We start from the raw sequence: 20,372 nt of genomic DNA on the forward strand, positions 1-20,372 counted from the left end.
CTGTTAGGGAGGGAGTACCAGGATTTTGACTCAGCGACAGTAAAGGAAAGGCAATATATTTCCAAGTCAGGATGGTGAGTGACTTGGAGGAGAACCTCCAGGTGGTGGGGTTCCCAGTATCTGCTGCCCTTGTTCCTCTAGATGGTAGTGGCTGTGGCTTTGGAAGGTACTGACTAAGGAGCCTTGGTAAGTTGCTTTGACTCTGCCTCAGCATCTAATCAGTCCTAGGTTTTCATCTGCACAGTGGATTCTTCTGCTGCCTTTCAGCCTTATTCCATTTTTTGAATTTTTCCTCAGTTTTTTGTGACCTTCAATGTCCCCTGACTCTGCGTTCAACCTGGTCTGGCAACTGAATTCTATGTGCCCTGGTGGAATCGTTCAGCCTCTGCACCTGCAATAGAGCTTCTGATTTAGGAAATATATACACACTCTTCTTTAGTCAGGCTTCTGTTTCTTTAGGTTTTCATGTTTTGAGAATCTGGGTTCCCTTTCCAGTTCCTCTGGGTCTGAGGGTCCATCCTCCACTGCCACCATATTGCAAGGTGGTTTGGTGTCTCATTGAGAGACTTGTATGGTCAAACATAAACCATATATAGGTAATCCATAGCTATTTAAATCCATGCATGTGTGCTGCCTCATGCTGAATCCTTCAACTCTATTACACACTGTCCACCATCATGTGACTCTCTACATCGTACCATGGGCAGTACTGTTCTCCAGTTCCACATGAACCCTTGAGAAAAGCAAATTACTGCGGATGCTGGAATCTGAAACGAAAGGGAAAATGCTGGAAAATCTCAGCATGTCTCGCAGCATCTGTAGGGGGAGAAAAGAGCTAACGTTTCAAGTCCGATGACTCTTTGTCAAAACTAACAGAGAGAGAAAATTGGAAATATTTATACTCTGGAGTAGGAATGAAAGATGAGTCATAGCCACAGAAACCCAGGGAAACCGGGTGCTGATGGCCACAGATACCAAGGGAAAAGTGTGCTAATGGCAGTCCCCAGAGAGGACAAAAGATGTAAAGGCTCAAACAGCAGAGAAACTAACATCAGAGGATAGACTGTAGGTGTGGGGGGAGGGGAAGGGGGAAGCAAAGAGGAAAAAGGTGCAGGAAAGGTGGATAAGATTTGGGGGGGGGGGGGGAATTAAATGTATATGTTTTTGTAAATTCACCACTCTGTCTTAGAATTCCCCCTATACCAAAAATGGCCGATATTCCAAATGGTGAACAGGGATTCTCACTCCCTGACTCCGATGCAGGCTTCTGTGGGTGCTATTCAGGTCAAACTATATTTCCAAGTTATTCCCCGGTATAACCCATACCTGCACCGAAGAATTTTACCTACTTACCCCTTAGTAGCATCGATGTCCTGGGACCTGCATTGCTAAGGAAGTGAAGTAAGCTAATAACCACTTTTTCAGGTTAAGTTATTTTATTATTATTATATTTTTTTTAAAGTTGCAAACACTTTCTTTACAGAAAGGAAAAACGATTAGTGATTCTGGATGCTGCTGGTTTGTTGTAGGGACCTTCAGACTCTCTCTCTCTTGCAGTTCTCCTCCCCTTCTCTCCTGTTGCTGTTTCTCTCTCTCTCTCTTTTAGTTCTCCTCCCCTTCTCTCCTGTTGCTGTTTCTCTGTTTTCTCTGTTCTCTGTGTTCTGTCCTCCCCATTGCTGCTGGTTTGTTGTAGGGACCTTCAGACTCTCTCTCTCTCTCTTTTAGTTCTCCTCCCCTTCTCTCCTGTTGCTGTTTCTCTCCCTCTCTCTTTTAGTTCTCCTCCCCTTCTCTCCTGTTGCTGTTTCTCTCTCTCTCTCTTTTAGTTCTCCTCCCCTTCTCTCCTGTTGCTGTCTCTCTCTCTCTCTTTTAGTTCTCCTCCCCCTCTCTCCTGTTGCTGTTTCTCTCTCTCTCTCTTTTAGTTCTCCTCCTCATTCTTGCTGGCGTTGATCTTCGAGCCTTCCACCTCCTTGGGGAGCGGAGCTCCCCCGGGCCGTGCCCCGGCCACCAGCTGTTGCTGCTTCGCGTTCTGCTGCTCTCTGCTCCTGCCTCGCGCGTGGGGGGAGGAGCGAGGGGAGCCCGCGCTTAGTGCTTTTTGGCGAGAGAGATCGGGACCTCCGATAGGGGATGGGCTACGGGGCTTAAAGGGGCATGGTGGGACACAACCAGGCCAATGGGTCCCCCTCTATTCAGTACATCACAGTGCTTCAACACAGCACAAAGAAATCTATGCAAACTCTCTTTTTCTTTTTCCCTTTCTCCTGCTGCAGGTTGTAATAACAATTCTGACAGACTGAAATTGACTGCATTTTTGACAGAAGAGCTGGCCACAGTTTCTGCTCTTTTCAGCTGCCACCAACCTCTTGTGGGATCTTTCCCTGCACTCTCCCAGACCAGATATTGGCAGACTTCTATGTTTCAAATGACACATTCTGTATTTTCCAGAACACCCCGTCTTGACATTTGAAACATTACTATAATTTGGTTTATTTCCCCCCCATCCAATTGTACTAACATACATCCCCGATCTTTGTCATTTGTATGCATATCACAGACCAGTGTCAATAAGAGTCTTGTTTTCCGTTCCAGTCCAATTACCGTGAACCATAGCCATAGCCGCTCAGGAAGGTAACACAATAGCTTTCCGTGTGTTCCACTACCTCCAAAGCATTTTACTTCCTTGGGATAGCAGCACCGTATAAGCTTCCTCATGTCCCTTAGAAACAGCACACAACTCAGTTCATCAGTAACCAAACAGATCTTTTGTCCATCACTGGCTGTTACGTGTCCCATTTTTCCGTCGTCCAAATTGTTTTCCATTTCTGATTGGAATGGGGTAATTATAATATCATGTACCACCCACTGATCCCCTTGTTTTATTAATTTAAAAGGTTCAATTGATCCTGCTTGTATTCCTAACTCCCCCATTAATGTCTAACATTGTCGTGAATCATGTAAGTCTGCCAACCTCTGGTTTACATGAGAGAATATCTTTCTGACAAAGTGTATATTTTCCATTACAGCATTTGCAAAACCACATTGAACCGTCTCTTTTTCAAACAAATTCTCCCTATTGTTAAATACATAGTAAAAATTTTAAGTCTTGTCTTAACACATTATTCATTACCTAACCACACAAATAGACTGTGCTACAACTTTACATATTTTCAACTGTTAACAAAATTTAATATCAATATCGAAACATTCCTTCTTAGCTTTGGGAACAATAATTATTACATACTAAATATGGCATATAAACAACATCAATATTATTTGTAATGTACTATATAGTTAAATCAAGAAAACACACTAAACTACCCCTCTATTAAAACATTCACACAGTTTAGAAATGCGGATCAAGTTCTTTAACGACACACATACCCCCCTTATCATATATATATAACAGTCCCTATCAATTTACATGAAAAAATTTTTTTTTAAATAACGATTACAGCTCTTCAATGCAATATTGTTTTGCTGCATTGGTAACAATTTTCCCGCCGTGGTATCAAGCTACAAAAATTCTTAAACTATTGTCATTTATCATATTGGGGTTCCTCGTCAGTCGCTGCTATCTGCCGAGACCCTTAATAATTCCACCGCGTAGTACATACTCCATGGAGACCGCAGATCACCCATCAGCTAATGTCCAGTTAGAGATGTCTGACCGGAGGTTTCACTGTCCAGTTATAATTTGATATTTTGATTTGTTTCTAACCCGTAAAGTTTTCCTCCGGGTTCTGTCATTTAATTCCCTCAAATATGTAGCCAATTGTATCATTAGTTTCCCCCCCAATCCTGTCTAAAAGATTCCTCTCTGGAGTGTAGTTCTCTTCCTTCTTGTGAACTGGTTCGTTATTTATTTTTTCCATCTGAAAATCAAATGAACAGATCAAGGGTGGAGAGGGCCTTATTCTTTAATTTGTACTTTCTATTTTCATTTGGATTATCCCAGAAGTGCCCTCTCCAGGACTTCCGGATTTCTTTTGCCACCATTTCTTTTTGAACTGGTTTATTTTCCTTATCATTGATGTACATCATACAATTAAGGCCTGTTAAGCCTCCTCCTTCTGTCATTGCACCCCTGAGTGAGAAATTGTGATACAATTTCTTTTGCTCCAGATACCATGCTTCTCTAATTCAACTGTATGTGTACCCAGAATCTGAACAATTTTGTCTTTACATTTTACAGCTTCACAGATTATTTTCCCTGCAGTCTCAGTGGGTAGCTTCACCCAAATTTCCTCTGTATTATCAATTGGTTTTAATATCTTTATTTTCTAAAGCCCCTTCTTCAAGGTATTTAGCATTCTAAACATCATTATTTCTGCATATGACTTTGTGTGATCACCAGGCACTAGGACCCTGCGGAGCCATGCAGTTTCAATTTCAACGCAGCAATTTCAAAGTCTGCAAAGCAGCTGACTGCTGCCTGCTGTTTATAACTTCCAATTTATGTGAAAATCGGCTTTACAAAATACAACATTTTTTTAAAAATACAAACATTAAAGGAAATTCACAATTCCTTATTAGACATACACACACACATTCATCCACTCAGATCTTGGATCTCTACTCTGTAGGATTTCACAAATCCTTATTAAACACACGCATACACATTTATCCACTGAGATCTTGGACCTCTATTCTGTAGGGTTTTAGTTATTCTTAACAAAATTTTGAGACCCCTCCATGCGGTTAAGTTTCACTTCTGCAGGAGTTTTTTTGCCTCTGTTAAGCTTTTCTACTCTTGTTTCATTGTTTCAACTCTCTTGACCATGTTTCAGAGCAAGAGGATTATTCTCATTGCCATTTTTCGGAATTCAAGTTCTGTTCCTGGTTGTCCCTTTCAGTTGCAATCTGAAATTAAGGATAAGAACCCTTTCTGGGCCCTATCCAAGGCTGACTAAGGCACTATCTTCCTGTTTTAGTTAAGGGTCGATTGGTTATTGGTCTCTGAATTCTAGACGTCCCCATTTTCCAGAAAATGTTCCGCACAATCTGCCTTACTCTAAGGATGATTTCTTTTTTGGCCTCCTTTTACCAGTAATGGATGCAAGATTTTTAGTGCTGTCACCAAGATGTCTTGCAGACTTTCACTCAGGGTCAGCATCTTCTAGTCTGCTGATTCACACCCAACCTGAGTTTCAGTCCCCTCAATCCACAGAATATCCTTTCCAGCCTAAACTCGGCAGGTAAAGTCTGACTCACACATAGACCAGAAACTTCTAATATTCTAGCCTTTGTGCCGGTTAGAAACTTCTAATATTCCAACCGTTTCTTGGGAACTAGAAACTTCTAATATTCTAGCCCCTACTCTAGCCGCCATTCTGCTCAGCTAGAAACTTCTAATATTCCAGCCTCGCTTTACCTAGAAACTTCTAGGCCTCCACGCTGGATGCCATGGAGAAAGCAAAAAAACAGGCTGGGCGTAATTATGGGCTTCAGCCCCACGTTGGGCGCCATGTTTTTGTAAATTCACCACTCTGTCTTAGAATTCCCCCTATACCAAAAAGGGCCGATATTCCAAATGGTGAACAGGGATTCTCACACCCTGACTCCGATGCAGGCTTCTGTGGGTGCTATTCAGGTCAAACTATATTTCCAAGTTATTCCCCGGTATAACCCATACCTTCACCAAAGAATTTTACCTACTTACCCCTTAGTAGCATCGATGTCCTGGGTCCTGCATTGCTAAGGAAGTGAAGTAAGCTAATAACCACTTTTTCAGGTTAAGTTATTTTATTATTATTATACTTTTTTTTTAAAGTTGCAAACACTTTCTTTACAGAAAGGAAAAACGATTAGTGATTCTGGATGCTGCTGGTTTGTTGTAGGGACCTTCAGACTCTCTCTCTCTTGTAGTTCTCCTCCCCTTCTCTCCTGTTGCTGTTTCTCTCTCTCTCTCTTTTAGTTCTCCTCCCCTTCTCTCCTGTTGCTGTTTCTCTGTTTTTTCTGTTCTCTGTGTTCTGTCCTCCCCATTGCTGCTGGTTTGTTGTAGGGACCTTCAGACTCTCTCTCTCTCTCTTTTAGTTCTCCTCCCCTTCTCTCATGTTGCTGTTTCTCTCTCTCTCTCTTTTAGTTCTCCTCCCCTTCTCTCCTGTTGCTGTTTCTCTCTCTCTCTCTTTTAGTTCTCCTCCCCTTCTCTCCTGTTGCTGTTTCTCTGTTCTCTGTGTTCTGTCCTCCCCATTGCTGCTGGTTTGTTGTAGGGACCTTCAGACTCTCTCTCTCTCTCTTTTAGTTCTCCTCTCCTTCTCTCCTGTTGCTGTTTCTCTCTCTCTCTCTTTTAGTTCTCCTCCCCTTCTCTCCTGTTGCTGTTTCTCTCTCTCTCTCTTTTAGTTCTCCTCCCCTTCTCTCCTGTTGCTGTCTCTCTCTCTCTCTTTTAGTTCTCCTCCCCTTCTCTCCTGTTGCTGTTTCTCTCTCTCTCTCTTTTAGTTCTCCTCCTCATTCTTGCTGGCGTTGATCTTCGAGCCTTCCACCTCCTTGGGGAGCGGAGCTCCCCCGGGCCGTGCCCCGGCCACCAGCTGTTGCTGCTTCGCGTTCTGCTGCTCTCTGCCCCTGCCTCGCGCGTGGGGGAGGAGCGAGGGGAGCCCGCGCTTAGTGCTTTTTGGCGGGAGAGATCGGGACCTCCGATAGGGGATGGGCTACGGGGCTTAAAGGGGCATGGTGGGACACAACCAGGCCAATGGGTCCCCCTCTATTCAGTACATCACAGTGCTTCAACACAGCACAAAGAAATCTATGCAAACTCTCTTTTTCTTTTTCCCTTTCTCCTGCTGCAGGTTGTAATAACAATTCTGACAGACTGAAATTGACTGCATTTTTGACAGAAGAGCTGGCCACAGTTTCTGCTCTTTTCAGCTGCCACCAACCTCTTGTGGGATCTTTCCCTGCACTCTCCCAGACCAGATATTGGCAGACTTCTATGTTTCAAATGACACATTCTGTATTTTCCAGAACAATATTAAGAAAGAAATAGTAAAAGACAGTTAAAATGAAATGAAAACAAATGGGTCGAGGTGGGGCTGACCATCTGAAGTTGTTGAATTCGATGTTCAGGCCTGAAGGTTCCTCCAGTTTGCGTTGCGCTTCACTGGAACATTGCAGCAGGCCAAGAACAGACATGTGGGCCTGGGGGCAGGGTCTTTTGTTAAAATGGCAAGCAACAGGAAGGTCAGGATCCTGAATGCACACAGACCGAAGATGCTCAGCAAAGCGATCACCCAGTCTGCGTTTGGTCTCTCCGATATAGAGGAGACCACATTGGGAGCAGCGAATGCAATAGACCAAATTGGAAGAGAAGACATGTTCGTATGGTCTCTCTAACAAGCAAATTGTAGCTTACCCCAAAGTGCGTTGTCTGCCAGCAAAATGCTTTTTCTATCCTTACCAGCGGTTAGGATTAAACATTTGGTGTTGTTGGAACCTCGGCATCTATCACTTAGGTCTCAAAAACGCAATATTAATTTAACATGTGTCAATTAATACGTTTCAGATCATCAGAAGGGCAGGCTTGCTTATTGAAGGGCTTGTTTTGTAACAGTAGAGATATGAATAAATCATGAAAGGTATGTCATCAAGAGCTACATTCCTTTCTTTGGTAAGTTTAAGTCAGGATACAACTTTGGTTAACAATAATACATTGTCTTCATGCATTGTTGGTTCGCTAAAATGGAACATGGTCAACATGGTCACTTGGTTCCTTAAATACATCAGCTGGCTACCCTTCAATCCCAGCAACATGTTTTCAAACAATTGTTTGGCAATTAAAAATGAACATAGGGCTTAGAAGCAGATGTTGGACATTTCCCCTTTGTACCTGCCCCACCATTTGATAAGTTCATGGCTGTGATCACAACTTCACTTTCCTGTCTGCCCCCCTATAAATCTCCCCCTTTTCTATCAAACGTCTATATAATTTAACCCTGAATAAATCGAATGATTCAGCCTCCACTACTTTCTGTGGAAAAGAATTCCACAAACATTCCTCGGAGAGAAAAAATTTCTCCTCATCTCCAATTTAAACGGGAAATCTCTTATTTCTAAACGGTGTCCCCTAGTTCTAGTTTCTCCCACGTCTGTGTGGAATCTCCCCGTGTCTGCGTGGGTTTCCTCCTGGTGCTCCGGTTTCCTCCCACAAGTCCCAAAGGTAATTTGGACATTCTGAATTCTCCCTCTGTGTACCTGAACAGGCGGCGGAATGTGGCGACTAGGAGCTTTTCACAATAACTTCAATGTAAGCCTACTTGTGACAATAAAAATTATTATTATAAGAGATATGTAGGCTATGCAGGATCAGGGTATTGAACTTGATCAGAATGAATGGCAGAGCAGATGGGAAAGGCTGAATTGCCTCCTCCTGCTTCAATTTTCTATGTTTCTATGTTTCCTGCACTGGCAAGCTGAGCTCATCAGTACTGGAATTGGCAGCACGATGGCACAGTGGTTAGCGCTGCTGCCTCACGGCGCCGAGGTTGCAGGTTCAATCCCGGCTCTGGGTCACTGTCCGTGTGGAGTTTGCACATTCTCCCTGTGTTTGGTGGGTTTCGTCCCCACAACCAAAAAGATGTGCAGGATAGGTGGATTGGCCACTCTAAATTGCCCCTTAATTGGAAAAATGAATTGGACAGTACTGGAACTGATGTAAATGTGGCCTTGACAGGGCGTTCCTCGCCTAGGCCAAAAAAAAAGGCAAAAGCCGCTAAATAGTGCGATGTTTCTCAGCGCTGCTAAACGTAGCTGAAAGTGAACTCTGTTTTTGTCCCGTTGAATTGTGCCCTCCTTATACCTTTGTAGTATTACCGATGGCTTTGGGTCATAGTGGTTCACCACTAGTTCAATGAGTTCATTGAAGGATTTTGAGTCTGGGACTCCTGCAAGGAGTCAGGAAAATCACCTTCTGTTGGACTTCTGTGTCTGTGTCATTTTCCCAATAGGAGTATTGCATTCTTTCAGCATATTGATCCCAATCCTCTACGCCTGTATCATATGGATCTAAGTTCCCGAACAACGGCATCTTTGAATCCCCTTCAGTTTTGGTTTCTTACTGGACTATGCAGTTACAACAAGATTGTCGAGAATAACTTTTTTTTCCTCATCGCCAATATAATGATCCAGGAAACCCGAGAGAGAAGGTTCACTTAAGTTCACTATAAACTTAAAAGTGAAGGATGCTACCGCGGCATCCAACAATAAGTTCCCAGTTGGGGACGAGCAATAGTGCCAGTCCAGGTTCGGACTGGTATTTAAAGGGCTAAGTCACGGGCCCCAGCTGGGCAGACCTCTGCCCACTAGCGGGGAAGCTCGAATTCTAAGTGTCCCACTGGAAAATCTATCAATGTATCCCTGTGGGCTTCATGAGGGTTATTATAGCTCACTTGATTCATTCCTGGGATGAAGGGCTTATCCTATGAAAAAAGGTTGAACAGGTTGGGTCTATATCCATTAGAGTTTAGAGAAGTGAGAGCTGGTCTTATTGAAACATGTGAAACCCTGACGGGACTTGATTGGGTCCATATTGGGAAGATGTTTGGACCGTGACCCAAGCCAGGAATCGAACCTGGGACCCTGGATCTGTGAAGCAACAGTGCTACCCATTGTGCTACTTTGCCTCCCTGATCCCTCGTGGAAGATGACTCACAGATTGTCTTTCGACCCACCTGAACCACCCCACTGCGGTCTCTGGGTCCCACCCACTACACCCAACTTACATCTTTCGGGGTCCTCGAGCCGCCCCCCTCACCCCACCTCTCAAGAGGAAGGCACCCCCGTGCCTGATCCCTAGCACGGGCAACCTGACACTCGTGCACCTTGGCACCGTCAGGATGCCTGGGTAGCAGGCTGGTAGTGCCAAGATGCCCAGAGTGCCAGGGCGCCACCCTGCTCAATGCACAACCACCTGGGGGCCTCCAATGGCCTGGGAGACCCCAACAGGTGCTGTTACACCTGACCCATGTTTGTGTGGACCAGTACTAAATGGTGCCCTGGCAAGGTCTCCCAGGTGAGACCGTTAGGTCACAAGCACTGGGAGAATCTGGTGCAGACATATTTCAATGAGCCAAATGGCCATTTAAATATACTAATATGGGATTACACCCAGCGAGGGTGTGATCCAGATTGCAAAGTCTCGTGAGGTTCGGTTGAATCTCGCGAGACATCTCAAGCGGCGAGAATCGTGCGAGAGGCCTCTCACGAGATTCAATGGTCCTGTCGCGTAGCCAAGTCAGGCAAGATGAGGCCGGTAAATCACACCCATAGATTCAATAGAGCCAGAAGAATCCCCGGAGAATTGGTAACAGAATTTCTAACATAGCTCTGGAAATTAATGAAACATTGTGAGGATGACCGCCCCCTCCCAGAGATGCTCTGAGACCGATTTTTATGCTGAATAAGTAACCCAGCAACGCAGAGGGAAATGAAAGTTGAAGCTCATGGAACAAAAGGGATAGTGGCAACATGGATGTGATGTTAGCTGTGTGATAGGAAAGAGAGTAGTGGTGAATGCCACGAGGGTCACTGCTTTCCCTGATATACATCAGTACCCGACAATTGGATGCCCAGGGTATAATTTCAAAATTTTTAGATGCCTCGAAACTTAGGAAGTATTGTGAACTATGGGACGGATAAGGTGCTGATCAAGTGGGCTGGTTTGTCCTGCATGGTGTTGAGCTTTTTGAGTGTTGTTAGAGCCACATTCATCCAAGCAAGTGCAGCGTATTCCATCACTTTCCAGCCTTGTGCTGTGCAAATGCGGACAGGCTTTGAGGAGTCAGGAGGTGAGTTACTCTTCACAGAATTCCCAACCATGGATCTGCTTTTGCAGCCACAGAATGTATATGGTTAGTCCATTTCAGTTATGGTCAAAGGTAACTCCCACAATATTGGTAGTGGGATATTCAGTAATGGTACTTGCATTGAATGTCAAGGGGAAATGGCTGCATTCTCTATTGTTGGGAATGGTCAATGCCTGGCACTTGTTTTGCACAAATGTTATTTGCCATTTCTCAGCCCAAGCCTGAATGTTGTCCAGCTCTTGCGGCAAATGAACACGGACTGCTTCATTATCTGAGGAGTTACAAAAGGTGCAATCATTAGCGAACATCCCCACTTCTGGGGCTGGATTCTCCCCTACCCGGCGTGACGGAGGGTGCCGGCGTAGGGGAGTGGCGCCAACCACTCAGGGGTCGCGCCTCCCCAAAGGTGGGGAATTCTCCCCACCTTTGGGGGCCAGCCCTGCGCCGGAGCAGTTTGCACCAGAAGACTGGCGCAAACACCCGGCGCCGTCGGAAGCGGGGCTGGCCGAAAGGCTTTCGGCGGTCGGCGCATGCGCCGGCAGTGACGTCAGCGGCAGCTGGCCGCTGACGTCACTGCCGGCGCATGCGCGATGCGGGGTTCTCCTCCGCGTCCGCCATGGCGGAGGCCGTGGCGGAGCGGAAGGAGAAAGAGTGCCCCCACGGCACTGCCCCGCAGAGTGAGCGGGGCCCCCGATCGCGGGCCAGGCCTCCGTGGGGGCACCCCCCCCGGGTCCGATCGCCCCCCCGCCCCCCCCAGGACCCCGGGGGCCCGCTCGCGCCACTGAGCCCGCCGTTTCAGAGGTGGTTTAAACCTCGGCGGCGGGAGAAGGCCTCCCAGCGGCGGGACTTCGGCCCATCCGGGCCGGAGATTTGTGTAAGTTTTTTAACAAATGAAATCCCGCCGGCGCCAGCTGTTTTCACAGGCTGCCGGCGGGATTTGCACAACGCCGGTTTTTGACCGGCGGGAGAATTACAAAACCTGCGGGAGCGGAAATAACGCCGCTTCCCGCCTATTCTCCAACCCTGCGTGGGGTCGGAGAATTTCGCCCCTGATCTTATGCTGGAGGGAAGGTCATTTATGAAGTTTGTCACCCACACCTCCATCTTTTCCACCGGGTTTTCGCTTCACTTTGCTAGGACACTACCCTAAGGAATTCCTGCAGCAATGTCCTGGGGCTGAGATGATTGATTTCCAAGAACCACATTCATCTTATTTTGTGCTAGGTATGACTCGGACCAGTGGAGAGCTTTCTCCCTGGTTCCTCTGGTTTTCCCAGAGCTTCTTGAAGCGACACTCAATCGAATGCTGCCTTGATGCCAAGGGTAATCACTTTTACCTCACCTCTTCAATTCAGCTCTTTTATCCCTGTTTGGACCAAAGCTGTTTATGAAGTCAGGAGCCAAGTGACTCTAGCAGAACCTAAACTAAGGATCAGTGAGCAGGCTATTGCTGTGTAAGTGCCGCTTGACTGCACTGTCAATGATACCTTCCTTCACTTTGCTGTGAGAATATATTTTAAGATTTGTTTAAATTTGCTTATGAAATCAGCTGACAATTCACGGAACATGTCACCATGCACTCCAACAACCAAGCGGAGACTGCCAATTGAGAAGATCAGAGGGATTGGGCACAAGAGCAGTTCCTTTGTGAAAGTGCATGAGACCATCAACAGTAAGTCCCACCAGAGGCTGATCAGTCAGATTGGATCCAATCGACCTGCAGTCAACCTAATCTGACTAACTAGTTTGTATATGTATTTGTATATGTATGTTTTAAATCACTCCGTATTGTTTTAAAGGTTAAGTTTTTGGAAATAAATCCAAATCCGTGGTGAAATTGTGTCCTTTGTGATTCTCAGTCTCTCAGACATTACAAATTGTCATAATGGCTCAATCAGAGGAAAAGGGTAAATCTGAGAGGAAGACAATGGAGGATTTGTGTAACAGGGAAAAATCAAGGTATGGATCGGAGAAATAACAAGGAGCGAAAACCCGGTGGAAAAGGTGGAGGAGTGGGTGACAAACTCAATCATAATTGTACGATTAATGGAAGCCACATGGATTATGGCTTACCTGGTTCAGAATCAGGAGGAAAGGATAGTGCAATTGCATCTGAAAATGCATAACAAAATAAGAAAGCCAGTGATAGGGAGGCAGTGGTGAACAACCTTACTGGATTACTGGAGGAGAGAGAGGAAATTGTCCAGGAATAGCGAGAAACACTGGGACCAAACCCATGTTTCAAGCACAGCTGACGAAATGTCAATAATAATATAGGCCTGGACCTTCCTCGGAGTGGCAATCAGTGGTGGATTGCCAATTCGTAGCGACTTACCTGAGTTTAAAATGGAAAGCACCTGCCTCGTCTGGCCTTCCTGATTCAGGCCACATGAGACTGAAGAGGCAAAGCACGCCCCTGCCTCCAGCAACAAAGCACAAAAGGTGCCAGCAAAGGAGGACATGTTCCTTTTACCCATGGCTAATCCCAATCCACAACTCCGATAACGCAATCGAATGGACTTGTCGTGCCCAACTTGTTAACACGACGAGACCGACCAATGTGGCTCATTTAAATATATCGGCGCCCAATTCACCTCAGGCCCGGGAACGAACGCCCACCCCTGGGAGACCTCGCCAAGGCACTGTTTAGCACTGGTCCACACAAACATGGAGCAGGCGTAACAGCACCTGGGGGCTCTTCCAGGCCATTGAACGCCCCAGGTGATCGGGCTCTGGGAAGTGTGGTACCTTGGCACAATCACTGGCACCTGGGCATCTTGGGACTGCCAGCTTGGCACCCTGGCACTGACAGAGTGTCCTGGTTGCACTGCCAATCTGGCAGGTCTCCCAGGTCGCCCGTGCCAGGGATCAGGCCAGGGGATTCCTATCGGGGTCTTTTTACCTTAGCGATTCCTCAACTTTATCCACACAGATTCTATACCTTCTGATCCTATATGGCTTTTTGCTATCGATTTAATTTCATTCCTTACTAACAATGTAACTCCGCCCCCTTTGCCAATCTGCCTGTCCTCTCAATAGGACACATAATCTTGTATATTTAGATCCCAGCCTGATCCCCTTGCAGCCACGTCTCTGTGATGCCCACAACATCATACCGGCCAATTTCAATGTGCGCAACACGCTCATTGGCCTTGTTCTGTATACTGCGCGCATTTAGGTACATCCTCAGTCATAGCATCACTGAATTCACAGTGCAGAAGGAGGCCATTCAGCCATTGAATATACACCGGCCCTTGGAAAGAGAACCCTACTTAAGCGCACACCACACCTCCACCCTATCCCCGTGGTCACTGTCCTGCAGCCACCTCCCTTCTCACACTTGTCTCCTTTTTTGCTCTGCCTGAGGGTGATGTTGTTCTCTTATTTTTTTTCACTATTTCCCCTTCAGTTATGACACCCTCTAAGCTAACGCTCTGGTTCTCACCCCCTGTCATTCTAATTTAAATCCTCCAGAGTGACTCTAGCAAACCTCGCGGCCAGGATATTGGTGCCCCTCCAGTTTAGATGCAACCTGTCCTTCTTGTACAGGTCCCACCTTCCCCGGAAGAGATCTCAATGGTCCAGAAATCTGAAACTCTCCCTCCTGCACCACCAGTTTAGCCACGTGTTTAGCTGCACTATCCTCCTAATTCTAGTCTCACTGGCACGTGGCACAGGGAGTAATCCTGAGATTACAACCCTAGAGGTCCTGCTTTTTAGCTCACTGCCTAACTCCCTGAACCCCTTCTGTAGGACCTCATCGCTTTTCCTGTCTATGCCATTAGTACCTATGTGTACTACGACCTCTGGCTGTTCACCCTCCCCCTTTGGGGTGCCCCGTGTTCGTTCAGACACATCCTTGATCCTGGCACCAGGGAGGCAACATACCATCCTGCGGTCTCTTTCATATCCACAGAAGTGCCTATCTGTGCCCCTTACTATAGAGTTCCCCCTCCCCAAACCCGCAACCCAGGCCCCGTCGGTGGATGGAACCGTGGGGGCCTCTGGTCGTGGCGCATGTCCTTGTTGCCAGGGGTACCGTTGTTGCTGGGGATGCCCTTGCTCACGGTATGCTCCCAGGCTCCCGTCCGGCGCCTCCCCCCTGAGGGGCTACAATGGGCATTGCCCTGGGTGGACCGCCTGGTGCCCTGCCAGCGAGTGACAGCTGTTTGGGGGAGTGTGGGGTGCGGTGGTGTTGGGGGTGGAGGGTGGGGTGCAGTGGGATATTGCGGTGGAGTGGAGGGTGGGGGCTGGGGTGCGGGGGTGGGTAAGATGTGGCCTTGGGTGCGGGGCGGTGGTAGGTTGGGGGTTGTGTTGCGGGGGCTGGTGGGGTGAGGGAACCCATATGGCCAGTGTCATTTTGGAACTAGGAGCCAAGGTGATTCGTTAGGGGGTTCGCAGCAATATGGTTGCCTTGTAGGCCTCGACAATCGTCCATGTCTTGGGTCTGCCCCAATTACATGGGGGTCACCCCGGTCACACGGCCCATTCCCCATCATCCCACCCCACCCCCTGCCCCAAGCCCTGGCAAGGCCCCCCACTCACCCCCAGCCAGCCTGGCCAATGTCAGGACCGACAGCCCAGATGGAGGCAGAGAATTGCGGAGGCCCGGAGAATACCGGGTCAGGCCTATTAATGATATGCCAATGACATTTACTGTACGTGCATTCTGGACTGCATTGGCGGGCTGTCAAGGCAATGGAGAATTGCGATTTGGCATGAAACCAGTGTCGGCCACGATTTCAACATTGGAACCGATTCTCCGCCCAGTCGCGTTTCCTGATTCCGGGGTCGGCCGATAAAGAATCCCGCCCACAATGTTTTGACCTCAACTACTTCCTGTGGTAACAAATTCCATAGACTGGGTGAAGAAATTTTGCCTCATCACTGTACTAAATGGAATACCCCATATCCTCAGGCTGTGATCTGTGACCCCTGATTCTGAACACACCCACCATCGGTAACATCCGTCCTGCATCTACCTTGTTTAGTCCTGTTAAATTATAAAGGTTTCTATGAGATCCCCCCTCATTGTTCTAAACACCAGCGAATACAATCCTAACCGATTCAATCTCTCCTCATACGTCAATTCCGCCAACTCAGGAATCAGTCTGGTAAGCCTTTGCTACACTCCCTCTGGAGCAAGAACAAGCCTTTGCAGTCAACCTGGTAACTGAGGTAGACCACTTCCTAGCTTTGAAGACTTATTTTGTCCACCGTAAGCAGACATTAGACTCAGAGAAACGCTTCAGTTCTGCCTCAAGGTCCTCCTGCTGCTCTTGTCCGGTTGCTTTCATGACCAGCACATCATCTAAAAAATAGACTGCTACATGCAGAATCACCTCAGGATGTTCTCCATTACTCGTTAAAATATAACATCTTCGGAAGACACTCTGAAACTGGCAACCAGGTGGTACTTGTGAAGTCCTCTGTACGTATTAACTACAACATACTTTTGTGGCTCATATCAAGTTTAGTGACCGAACGTCCGCCCTCCAATGTCATGTAAAGATCTTCAATCCGAGCATGGGGTACTGATCCAACTTTGAAGCAGTATTCACAATTAGCTTATAGTCCCTGTATAACCGGATTGTCTTGTTTGGTTCTATTACTGGCACCACTGCCGCTGCCCAATCCGCAAAAAGTACGGGACTGATGATACCCAGATTTTCGAGTCAACTGAGTTCAGTTTCTACATTTTCCAACAACAAACAGGGGGCTGGGCATGCCCGGAAATACTGAGGTAGGGCTCCTGAGGCGACATGAATGTAAGCTATGGCCCCTTTGATCTTCCCCAGTCTGGGTTGAAATACTTCGGGGTACTTATCCAATACTTCACTTAAGCCCCAGACCCCATATGGAGGATGCATTGCCAATTTAGTTGAAAATGGCTCAACCAATCACGTCTCAACAAGCTGGGGCCTTGCATTCTGACCACAATAAGCGGGAGGTTTGCTGACTGGTGACCAAAGCCCACTGCGGTTATGTCCAAAGTCTCACCAGTGTCGGTGACCAGCTGAGCCTTGGTATCGGTCAGGTCCAAGTCCTGTACACCCTGTCTCATGCAGTCAAATGTCTTCCGTCCCACAATGGAAACCACCACGCCAGTGTCAAAGATGTGCAGGTTAGGTGGATTGGCCAGGATAAATTGCCCTTAGTGTCCAAAATTGCCCTTAGTGTTGGGTGGGGTTACTGGGTTATGGGGATAGGGTGGAGGTGTTGACCTTGGGTAGGGTGCTCTTTCCAAGAGCCAGTGCAGACTCGATGGGCTGAATGGCCTCCTTCTGCACTGTAAATTCTATGTAAATTCTATGTCCAGTTCCATGTCCAGCAAATTCACCATGATCTTTGTGGGGACATTCTGGGGCACCGCCATGCAATTTAACTGCATGCAATCACCTTTGTCAGATACAGTGATTCTGTGTTTGACCCTTGTCGGCAATTTTATAAAAGTCCACAGTTTATTTACAATAAGTATTATATACATCACAAGGTGACCCAACTGGGTCTGCCTTGCCAGTGCCTAACGGGCCGGCTTTATATACCCTACAACTAGACATTGTTTAGAGATCCCCACCCCCTTAACGGGTGAGCTTGTATTCTGTAAGGTTCATGGGGAAGTTAATTGTTCCCATCCCGTAAGATACTTGTGGGTTATAACACTATGTTTGCTTCATTTCTTTCTCCTGCATTACTTTATTTTTCTGAAGTCATTGATTCATAGAAAGCAGCAAACTCCATTAAATCATCCAAGTGGCTATTTTCCTTGTGTGAGCCTGAAGAGAACGTGTTAGTATTCTGATTCTGACCTCACACAGCATCTACATATGCAATTACAGTAAATGTAAAGTGGCCATAGTTCCAGCTGACGATAGGCTGCTTTCCCCTTTGAGGAGGAGAGCTGACTGGTGGTGATTTAACCTGAGGATCACCACACCTCGGGCAAGGGGCAGGGTTGAGAAGGTGAGCCTTCATGGATAATCTCAGCCAGTACGGGGATTGAACCCATGCTGCTAGCTTCGCTCTGCATCTCGAAACCAGCCGTCTAGCCAACTGAGATAAACCAGCCACAGTGACTGGATAGCCTCCTTAAATAGCCAGGTTGAAGCCAGGTGACTCAGACCAAGATGTACAACATTAATTGTTGTGTTAGGTACACTGGTCTAACACTGGCTGCAACTGGATGCAGCTTAGTTCAGAAAGATACTCCGCACCTTGAAGTTAGTTCAATCAGGTTTATTGAATTAATAGCACAGTTAGCACAGTTCTCTATGAGTTCGACTCTGCTAACTTAAGTGTGGTTACTCTGTCTGACTGAACCAGACTAGCTCTTAGCCACGTGGTGAAGGTGTGCGATTGTAACAACACCCTTGACTGACTCTCTAGATGGTCATCAGTGGAAAAGGTGGATTGTGAGTGCCTCGTGGCTTTTATAGTCAGATCCCACCCCTGAGTGTCCTGCCTGCTTATTGGTCATGTCCTGTTCTTTGTGTCCATTAGCTGCTTGTCTGTATATCATTATGTGTGTGTCTGCATACCATGACATTTTTAAAAACCTAATATTACCTGCTCTCAATTTTTTTCAACACTCTCTGTTACTGGGTTAAAGGGTAATTCTCTTTAATGTGCTGTGGGTTGTATTAAACAATTCACAATGTTCAATTTCTTTAAAGTAATAAAATTGGCTTGATTCTCTCTCTCTCTCTCTCTCTCTCTCCCCCCCCCCCCCCCCCCTGTCCAGCAGTGTGTGAGAGTCTAGGATTAGGCTACGTTCGTGGCCATTCCCATGAGTTCTCAGCCTCCCACTGTTCCCGGCCTGACTGATTACCTCGGCTGCCCACCAGCCCTTTGAAGTCAATGCTGCTGGTCCCGGGAGGGAGGCTGGCTGTGGATGATTTCAATGAGTCCAACAGTTGAAATGACTTGGGCCTCATGCTGAAATTCCCATTTGGGTTCCCCTCCTGCCTGCATCCCCACCCTCCCGAACATACCCCTCCAGTTAAATTCAAGATCATTAATACGCTAGTTATTCATGGAAACCATCGATCTTTTAAACTAGCTTCAAGATCACATAAAGCAATGGATTGGTATGGACACTGTTTTTATAAAGTCCTTCCCAAAACTCACACTCACCAGTGCACCCCGATGATTTAATTTGGGTCTTTGTGCTCTTTTGCTCAGCTACAATAAAAACGAGCTGTGGCCATTGAATTCCAATGTACAGAAACATGAATTAATAACTAAATAAGAGCATCATTTATCTTCTATATTGCAGCAAATGTATCCCCTTTTGCTTTTCCCAAAGGTCAGATGCAAATGTCACCACTTGCCCACATGATCTTTTCACATGACCTGGATCCTGATCTAAGACTGAACGTTTTGCATCAGTAAGAGACATTTGTAGAGGATGGCCACAGAGCACAGGGATCATACTCACTGAGTGTCTAATCTAGACTCTGACCCAGCACTCGCCCAGAGCATCTTCCAGCTCCAAATACTGGGGCCACTGTGTCCGAAACCATGCTGCCAGTGTCCAGGGAACCTTGTAAGCTGCTGGCAAAGGTTTTCTCACAGGGGGAGGATTGGACAGGGCTCAGGGTTCCTATGTTGGAAGATCGCACATCTTTGCTTTCATGTGGATCTGCAGAGCAAGTGTGATTCTACTGACCTGATGCGAAAAGCCACCAGGTTACTATCGGCTTGGCATATGTGATAGCTGACAGGTTCCAATTTTCTCAAACACTGATTATACAGGCGTTGTAATCTTGTATTCAGGTTATGTACTCTTACTGCCTACAGCAACCACCTTACAAAGAGGTAGTTTAAGAAGAGAAAACTCCGAGGGCAAATGATAGAAGAATTTTAAACAGTGAAAGGTGTGGACAAATTGGATCCAAGTAAACTGCTATCAGGTTCAATGCTGGAGCACAGGGGGTCAGATTTATAAATTAAGGCAGAGAAACGTATTTTTCCCCCCAGGGTGGGTTAAGTACGTGGCTCAGATTACTGGCACAGTAGAGGAACAAAATATGTTTGAAGAAGGAATTAGATTCTTGGCAATAAATGGGATTAAGTTTGCAGATGGAAGTATGGTAGGTGATGAGGAGGTTAGTAACAGGAGACCTTGGTGAAATAGGCAGACACATGGCGATGGGATTTGATGCAAAGAAGTGGGATGTGAAACGTTTTGGGAGGAAGAATGAGGAGAAACAACATGAACTAAATGATACAATCTTAAAGCAGGTGCAGGAATAGACAAGGCCTGGGGTGACGTACTCAAATCTGTTAAGTGGAAAGGCTGTTAAAAAAGGCGGGTGGAATCACTGGCTTTATTAATAGAGGCGCAATGTATAAAAGCAAAGAAGTTATGCTGAACCATAAAGCAACACTTGTTAAGCCTCAGCTGGAGTATTGTATTCAATTCTGGGCACCACACTTTAGGTAGGATGTCAACGTTTTGGAGAGAATATGGAAGAGATTTACTGGAATAGTACCAGGGATGAAGGGCTCCTGTTATCTGGAGAGGCTGGAGCACAGAAGATTAAAAGGAGATTTGATAGAGGTTTGAATGGATTTGATAGA

Source organism: Scyliorhinus canicula, chromosome 8 (genome assembly GCF_902713615.1).
Source record: "Scyliorhinus canicula chromosome 8, sScyCan1.1, whole genome shotgun sequence".
NCBI classification, from domain to species: Eukaryota; Metazoa; Chordata; class Chondrichthyes; order Carcharhiniformes; family Scyliorhinidae; genus Scyliorhinus; species Scyliorhinus canicula.